General features: G+C 38.6%; 1 long non-coding RNA gene across 1 annotated transcript; it reads left to right on the top strand.

Annotated features, from left to right (window-relative positions):
- Nucleotides 1-1002: 1002 nt before the first annotated feature.
- Nucleotides 1003-8064, top strand: LOC146004376 (uncharacterized). The gene is made up of 3 exons (XR_014443923.1): nt 1003-1076; nt 2571-2712; nt 7980-8064. It is a non-coding gene; the product is annotated as an uncharacterized LOC146004376 (long non-coding RNA).
- Nucleotides 8065-9153: the final 1089 nt, after the last annotated feature.

The raw sequence follows: 9153 nt of genomic DNA on the forward strand, positions 1-9153 counted from the left end.
TCACCGCAAACTCCGTCGTAAACAAATCTGCACACTGTTTCCAAGAACTGAGGCGAACATACGTTTCGACAACAAAGATACGCTGCTCCACCGTTAACACCATGCTGACCCACCGAACCATACACACAACTTTCCTCGCCGCTCAACTGCACTCAATTGACCTGCACGCTGCCTGCCTCAAGGTCACTTCTGGACACTTTCTTTTCAATCCCCCTCTAAGTCAAGTTGTCTAAACTGCTAGGCACCGATATCCTGGACTGTTCTCTACCCCGCTCTTCTCTTCGGTGTACCAGGGTTGCCTACATGCAAGGAGCACTTTTCACGGGGCCTCTATTAACAGACTCACCCAGTAAGTAATATAATTTACAATAATTTATGTACGTAAGTACAGTCTACTGCTAAGTTCTCTGTTTCCATCTGAACCCCCTTAGTATTTACTATATATTGTAGTTACGGTGTTCTCATTCTTCATAATATACTGTCTGTAGACATTTAGACGCAGAATTTTACTGCTGCTATAGCGCTACAATTTTCGTCCTGTAACCTTATTTCACTGCGCTATTCTCCCTGCAAACCTATCTGCGATATGTTCGATTGTGAATGACTACTGATTCTAAAATCAAGTGTACCATTTCAACTGCTGAAAATTGGTGGTTAACATATTGAGCTAATAAAGCTCCTAGTAAAAAAATAATAAAGAAAATGGGGGCACCCACAAAACATTTCGCCCAGGGGCCTCCACAAACCTTGATACGGCCCTGCTTGGTACTATAATCTGATACCTGAGCGTATAACTTGTAAATGTATGTGTACCTCAACCATTCCATTACTTTCTTATTTGGTAATCAAAAATGCAATATTGTTTCGTCATTCGTGCACACGAGCTTTAACATTTACATTGATGGCTTACGACAATATAACAGTACAACAATGCTCACGTGATAATCGTTTCCGTAGCTTATATTACAAATTGTCTAAGAAAAAGTGTCAAAATATTCTATGCCTGAATTGAAAATGACATATTTATCGCACATTTACTACTTCAAAGCCAAGATTTAATGAAGAAGAAAACGGAAGTAAGTATGGTTTATATTATAATTAAATAATAATAATAATAATACATTTCTTTATTATGCGGGCGAGGTTAAGCCTATATGCTGCTCTATCACCTAAGCCTTGTCAATCTAATGTTACATAAAAGTGATATACTGCATATGGAGCAGTAAGCTACATGTGAAATGATTCCTCGAAATGGACATTTTCACGAAATGGAACGCGTTCTTTCCTTTGTCTCTTACTGCTTCAGCGACGAGAGTAACAATTAGTGAAATGCATTTGAAATTAGAGTTAATACTTTTTTTAAGTTTTATTTTTTTCTTTATCTAAAGAAGGCCCTCATGCAGAGTCTCGAAACGTAAATAAAAACTACCTTAGTCAGCATATTTAGTGTTTTTAGTGTATTTACATAAACACCAAGTAATATAAAATACATTGGACACGAGTCTTCTGGAATGTTTTCCCACTTTTAAAATTTAAACAGACGGAACTTGAGTCAGTTCGCCCAACTGGGATTTGTAAAAAAGTCAATGTAGAAGCCAGCAGTGTCCGTGACTGTACGTGTCCTCAATACTTTGTCTTAATAATGCTTATTGAAAGAACCAATTTGTTCAAGTGAAAGTTATTTCCATACTGTCATTTTGCGTATGATCAAGGATTATATATATTCTTGAGAACGTCAACTCTGCTCAGCTCACTATCAGAAACATAAAAAGCACGCCGCAAGATTTTGATTGATTTGATTTGATTTGAGTTTTGACCGTTAGGTTAATCAGAAAAATATAAAATACGAAGGTATGAAAGAAAGGTGAGTAACTATAAATAGAGAATACGAATTTGTGTAAAACTCTTGTGCAGGAGGATACCTCTGTCAGAACAATCGAATCAACAAGACAGGACAAATAATAATGATTAACAAATAAAAAGTAAAAAGAGAACCACAAGGTACAAAACATGAAGACAACATAAACATCTTTCAAGTCAAATTTTATATTAATGTACACATTGCAGTGCTTAAAACAATTGGGAAGGGTACTGAAGTTCATATTACTATTTCAAAGGTTTTCTTCCTCCTTATTGACATTTTAAAAATATTTACACAACAAAATCTTCTTGTCAATGATAGTCTGTTAATTTAAATGTACGTATAAAAGAAAATTGCGTAATAACACTTCTTAACATGTTTTCTTGCAAAATCTTTTATTGGCCTCTTTATTATTTTGGTTTTATAATTCTCACGCATGTTTAAAATGACATATATTCCTTTACGTATCTCTTTATGTGTAAATATTTCAAATACAACATAAGGTGTAGAGTACACTTTGTAATCAAGGAACCCTGGATTCCATTCCTACTTTACAGTTCCAACTAATCTATTTGAGCATAAGGAAATAACATTTCTGTCTTTTACAGATCGTCAAACTAAAATTACACATTTTGTACATTTTAGGTATTATTATTGCAAAGTAATAGAATTACTTTATTTCTACACAAACTTATATTTTATTTCTCAGGCTATAACACCTCCAACGAGCCATTCTGGATGATGGAGCTAACTTCAACTTCCTAACCAGGCTATGCCGTCAAAGAAGACAACAACATGGAGGAAGACATCCAAGGAACAGCACTGCCAAGAGGAGTGCCAGTTAGTAGCAGGTAAACTTTCAAGATACACATTATGTCAATGTAAAGTCTCCATGCCCGGGTTTCTTAACCGCCGGGCCGCGAGAGGTTCTCCTGAACTTTGCGACTTGCAGCCCAAGCTGGCAACCACCTGAAAAGATGACCTTTCGTTCTGGGGTCACCAGCTATAAGAGGAAATCCTTTCTCATCGGTGCTGGTGAGAAATCAAAGCCGCTGAGATGGGACTGTCACCTGTGCAGCCTCTCAATTTGAATTTTAACGATTGGGCCTTTCTCGAGTTAGAGCCGGAAGGGTGAAGCGACTTGCAGCCCTAACTGCCAACCACCTACAAGGGGTTTGAGTTCGACTGCGATAATAGAAAATGCTTTTCTGACAGTGGTGGTGAACGATCAAACGATCTAAATAGAAGGTGGCTAACTTCCCGCCTCCAAATTTAGTTTCGGTCGCAATTTTCATTAACAAATATATTGAAGTGAAATTATTCGGGTTAATTGGAAATTCGGTGTCGGAAATGAAACATTCCAATGGAAATCGGCACTTACCAAATAAATTTAATGATACTTGCCAGAGAAACTAAAGATTCCATTAGATCCAGTCCATATCAACTTATTTAAACCAAATTTTGTATTTGTCATTAAGCCTAGACATAACCGAACTAATACTCTCTTTGATTATGCCATAATTTATTTATGAATCTTAAATTGTAAGAGCGCATATTAATTAACGTACAAAGTTAAAAGCACGAGTAAAATTATTGGGATCGGTGCATCGACTATTTAAAGAAAAATTGAAAAAAAAAAACCGGACCGCAGGCTCATGAAGTTTGAGAACTACTGCTCTATGCACTTTTTAGGGCCTCCCCGATGGCGTAGTTGTATCGTCGTCGCCTTGTAATCAAGGGGTCCCGGGTTCGATCCCACTTTCATCTGTAGGTGCAGTCCTGATTATCCTTACTGTGCATAAACTAGACTTGAAACACGAACCCAATCAAATCTATTCACGTTTGGATGCGAATGCCTACTTGCATAACCTCGGATGCAAGATGGCTTCGACATCAAAAATGGTGGTCTAGCGATGAAAATAAATCCCATATTGTTTTTGGATGAGAAAGATGACACCGAGGCGGGAACCAGACGAGACCGATAATGAGTTTGCTGTCTGTGAAATCAAGACTTACCATTAAGAGGTTTTCGATTCGCTGTAGACATCAGTAAATTAGACTCTTTTACTGTTCAGCTTATTCAGACATACCGGAGGAATTATTACATACAGATTGCTTGTGTCCAAAATAAAGTGATTTTTGTAGTCGATGGTAGTAAGTTTATTTACTTCATGACAGCCTGAATACTTAAGACTGCCGGCTTAATTATTCCCGTCTAGTTCGCTGCACTTTCTGACTACACTGGCCTACAAAAAAACAACTTTTTTTGTCTCAAGAACTCCAATAGGTGAATCTAATAGTATTTTCAGCGCTGATTTCAGATCTGTTTGTAGTTTTTTCCTATCACCCACAGTTTTGATGAGACAGAGGAAACAAATTTGTTGCACGGTTTATATAATTTATGCATTCCAGAAGATGTTGTTGCAATAAAAACATGTTTGAAGTTTGCACCTAAAAATGTTGTGGTGTATGATTTTCGCCTGTATTTGGCATCAGGAACATCCCTCTTCAAAGTCCAGGTATAATCAACTAACATGGAGGGGGTCCGTTTTCCCTCGTAACGTTTCTCCATTTCCGCAATAGCTTGATGAAATCTCTCGCCATGCTCGTCACTGACAGCTCCAAGGTTTGGGGGCGTAGAAATCTATGTGTGAGTCCAAGAAGTGCATTTTAAGGCCCGTGTTGAACCCCAATGCCTGAAATTCAGTTAATAGGTCGGATACAACCTCGCGGAAATTGTCGGACCTATGGTTCCCCAAAAATCTCTGCATATTCTTGAAAAATAACAGACATGCTTTCTTTCTTTTCGATCTCATTAAGTTCGTCATTGAATTTTACATCATGGAACAGTTCCCTGATCTGAGGGGCAACAAAAATACCTTTTTGATTTTAGCATCACTAATCCTGTGAAATTCCCATTCGCAAAGGATCCACTAAAACTTCGTGTAACCAAGTTGCATTCCAAGCACAAGTGAGACAACTTTCAGATCGCCACATATATTCCACTGAAAGTCCGTAGTTTCAGTTATTCATATGTTTCTTTGAGATATGCTGCATGAGCCACAGGAACTGACGGTAACTCGTTACCATTGTGGAGTAGCACCGCTTTTAAACTTACACGTGACGAATCTATGAAGAGACGCCATTCGTGTGTGTTAAATTCATGCCAAAGTCATTACAAAACACAATACCATCTTCTAGAGAGAAGAAATGTTTAAAAGCACCTTCAAGATTTCGAAAAAAAATATTTAAAAAAACCTTTTGTGTCAGGCTTTAAGAGAGTAAGAGATGCTAGCCTTTTAACCGGGAGTCCAAAAGTTCAGATTGCTGCTTTGACAAGTTCAAATCCCGTACGAGGTCATTAAGATCGGCCTGACTCAACAAATGCGGTTCATTTGAATGCCAGCTTGCTTCATATGTTGGATCTGCATCAATGCTATTCTGTTTATCAAAATCACCATCAGACTCATCACTGACCATCATATTACTAGGGGGTTTGGGCAAAGTCAATTCTTCACTGTGAGGCACTGGTCTCATGGCGGACGGTACATTTGGGTATGTTATAGTGTGTTGGAATGAGCTTCGATCCTGCACTGCAGGACAAACAATGATGCGTAAACACAGTCTGTAACTGACAAGTAGGGCTCGAACGTTGAAGACCTATAAATTGCCAAAAAAATACCTATAAAAAGACATAAAAATATCAAAAAAGGACCTAAAAACGGAAAAAGGACGTATAAATGTGATCCAAATTAATTAATAACTTCAGTTTTAATTACATATTTCATGTATATGGTCGTATACACCGTGCTGAAAGCTTCAAAACAAGAGAAAGTTGTCACTTACAGCGCAACCTTCCAGACAAGTTACGGTTAAAGGATCTTGTACCGTACCTGCTTCAGTCGTCCAAAAATGTTTTTCTCTCGTTTCAGGGATGGTTCAAATATGTTTTTTCTTTTTTTTTCTTACTATAGAAAGGATGTTTAAGAGGTGATGGCGATGATCTGATGATGATTCGAATTGAGAATGGGCAGTAAAAACGTAGTCGAAAGAAGGTCAAGTTGCAAAAAAAAATGCCGTTAAGACCTTAAAAAGACTACAAAAGGACCAATAAACCAAAAAACGCCGAAAAAGGCAAAAAAGGACAAATAAAACCCACCTTTTTCTGGCCTACAATGACCCAAAATGAACATACAGGGTTTTCGTAAATGATTGTCGGGGTTACAAACAAGCACTGTACTTTACGTAATAAAGGTAGATACATGCAATTTTTTGCAAAATGTTAGAAAACTCACCAAGTTTTTATGACAAAGTCACAAATGTTCCATGTGCTCGCCTCGCGATATCCTGCAGATATCTAAGCGATAGTCCATTTCCTGCCACACTCGGGATAGCATATCACGTGTAACACTGTTGATGGAATTCGTTATGCGTGTTTTCAGTTCCTCGATGGTAGTGGGTAATGGAGGATAGTAAACGGTATCTTTTACGTATCCCCAGAGAAAAAAATCGCAAGGAGAAAGGTCAGGGGAACGAGGCGGCCATGACAGAAGGTTTTCATTTCATCCTCATCACTCCCGCGCCCAATCCAACGTTTTGGTAATTTTCTGTTGAGCAATGATCGCACTTCACAGTGGAAATGAGGTGGGGCTCCATCCAATTGCATGATGAAGGTGTTAGAATCTTCTTCCACTTGAGGAAATAGCCACTCATTCAACATATCCAGGAATGTCAATCCTGTAACCGTTTTCTCCATGAAGAAAAATGGACCGTACACCTTTTCTCGTGACACAGCACAAAAAACATTCACTTTAGGCGAGTCCCGAACCAATTCAACAAACTGATGAGGATTTTCCGTTCCCCATATGCGCACATTGTGTGTGTTTACTTTTCCACTTAGGTGGAATGTCGCCTCGTCAGTGGAAACGAAATTCTCGATGAAATTGTCATCGTCAGTCATGAGATTTTGCATATCGCTGGCGAACGTTAAGTGTTAGCTTTTGATGCAGACTTAGGCGGTATGGTTTCATGTTGAGCCGTTTTCGTAGAACACTCCATAATGTTGTCTTCGGTATGTTTAGTTCCTTGGATCCAGCAGGAATCGATTTCTTCGGGCTCCGTAGATAGGTTTCACGAACACGCTCCACATCATGTTCCGGCACTGATGGTCGATGGACCTCGTTGCGTGATATTCAAGGACACAGAACGCCTTCTCACTAGCAATATCCGCCATTTTGGAAAACTGCCGCCTAGCGGCAGAATCTGGAAACATAGGTCTATGAAACAAATAAGGAACAAAACTTGTTGAGTTTCTCAAGAATATCGTGCATTTGTGTTCACCGTGTCATTCACCCAAATCGGTTACAACAATGAGGAAACCCCGACAATCATTTACGAAAACCCGGTATATTATGTTGGGCCTCGTCTTGGGACACTAGGAAAAAAAAGGATATTTCCTCAACTTCCGACCCCTACTGATAAGGAACTTCACAAAGAAAGGTTTGCGTACAGTGTTGCCAGTTATATATATTTTTTAAATCTCCCTTACAGTATAATAGTACCTATATTTGCATGTTGTCTTAATATATAAATATATACTGAATCTGAAAAACTGTGGGTGATGGACAAATTTTGATTACGGATTCGGATTCAGCATGTAAAATTATATAAACAAAGCTAATTTCAGCTCTAAGACAAAACCTTTGTTGGCCAGTGCTATCTTTGCACTCACACTTCTAGTTGGTTACAAAGTGCAACACCGAACCGTCTACCTCGTTGATTTGGTGTCACGTAGTATATCTGGTGTTTCCACCATTTGCACTACGTTCTGGAGCAGTGCACGGTGTGGTGCAAGTCACGTGCTGCATGCTAACAAATCAGTGAACGAGAAAATATCATTTGTTAATTCTTCAGCACTTGAACATCGCTTATCATCTACTTCGTTGAACACAGTTTCTTTGCACCAGCCTGACACTGGAATGAACGTCCAATACACCTTGTGTCAAAAGTGTAGCGAACCAGACGGGGCTATTGATAACTTGTGGTTGCATTTGGCCTCAGCTGAAATAAATAACGTTGCAGCACTTGGTTGATTTACGTCTTATTTTGTCCCTTTCAGAGGCAACAGAGTGACACAGGGGCGACGACGACAGTCAGACTCCACGTGCTGCCTCCTGGGAGCAGAAAAGCCAGACAGGGTTGGTAAGTACCATATTCCATGTTCTCTTTATCTCTCTTTGATAGCAGCATGGATACTATTAAGCAGTCCACAGACAGGACTCAGTTCAAAATGCATTCATGCATTTAATGCACTTCTGTATTTGTTTTCAGTTTGCCAGTGCTTTAGTCTCCCTGTTATAATTACAAACATTGTTGATTTTACACCATGCTTAGTATGAATATGTGCTATGTCTTTGTAGAATACAGTATTTCTGAAGCCATAAAAAATATTTCTTCCACTGGCAGATAATTTTCTTCGCTATATCTTAAACGTTTTATGCTCGTAACATTTTAATACCAAGATAATACGTATATAATTTCTAATTTAATGTCTTGGATCATATTTTGTTAAGGCATGGTTTGACTTAATGCATAAGCCATGCTATGTAGTTTTCGAAATTCCCTCACCTTTCTAAAAACCACTTTGCTGTACTAAATTCTGAAAAATGAAACCTGTTTAGAATTCCGTCCAGAGCATTGAAGTGGATCATAGTGTGGTTTGCTTTCGAAGTTGTCTAGATATGTACGATAATATCGTGGCACCGTAAGCTTATTTTCTATCACTCACATATATCTACACAGCAGAGGAATGAAAACACACAAATATTCGTTTGAGTGCTTTGGAAGGAATTCTGAACAGATGCATTTATTTTCAGCATGACGTATATCATAGCACAGGCCAAAGATCCAGGCCTACCTTAGCTAAAAATATTAAGCGTCAACCATTTCACATATTGATATACGAGTATTAGATTATTGTTTAATTTGTTTGAGTTTTTCTTTAAAGTTCATTTTATGAACAGATAGGCTAATCGAGACTGGACCTACAGTTTAAAGTGGGAACTGAACCACCATGTTTCTCCAGCGGGTATCGAACCCGGGGCCCTTTCATTACAATCAACGACGTTACCACTATGCTATCGGGGAGGCCACATTAGATTATTATTTTCAGAGTAGTGACCAGAGGGGGAGGGGTGTTGTGTTATAATCTCCCTTTGACCCAACGTTCATGCAACAAGTATTGAAATGTGGTAAAATATAGTAGTGGCTGCTAAATTAAGCATATCTCCCAA

Source organism: Lepisma saccharinum, chromosome 21 (genome assembly GCF_977018435.1).
Source record: "Lepisma saccharinum chromosome 21, izLepSacc3.1, whole genome shotgun sequence".
Classification (NCBI taxonomy): Eukaryota; Metazoa; Arthropoda; class Insecta; order Zygentoma; family Lepismatidae; genus Lepisma; species Lepisma saccharinum.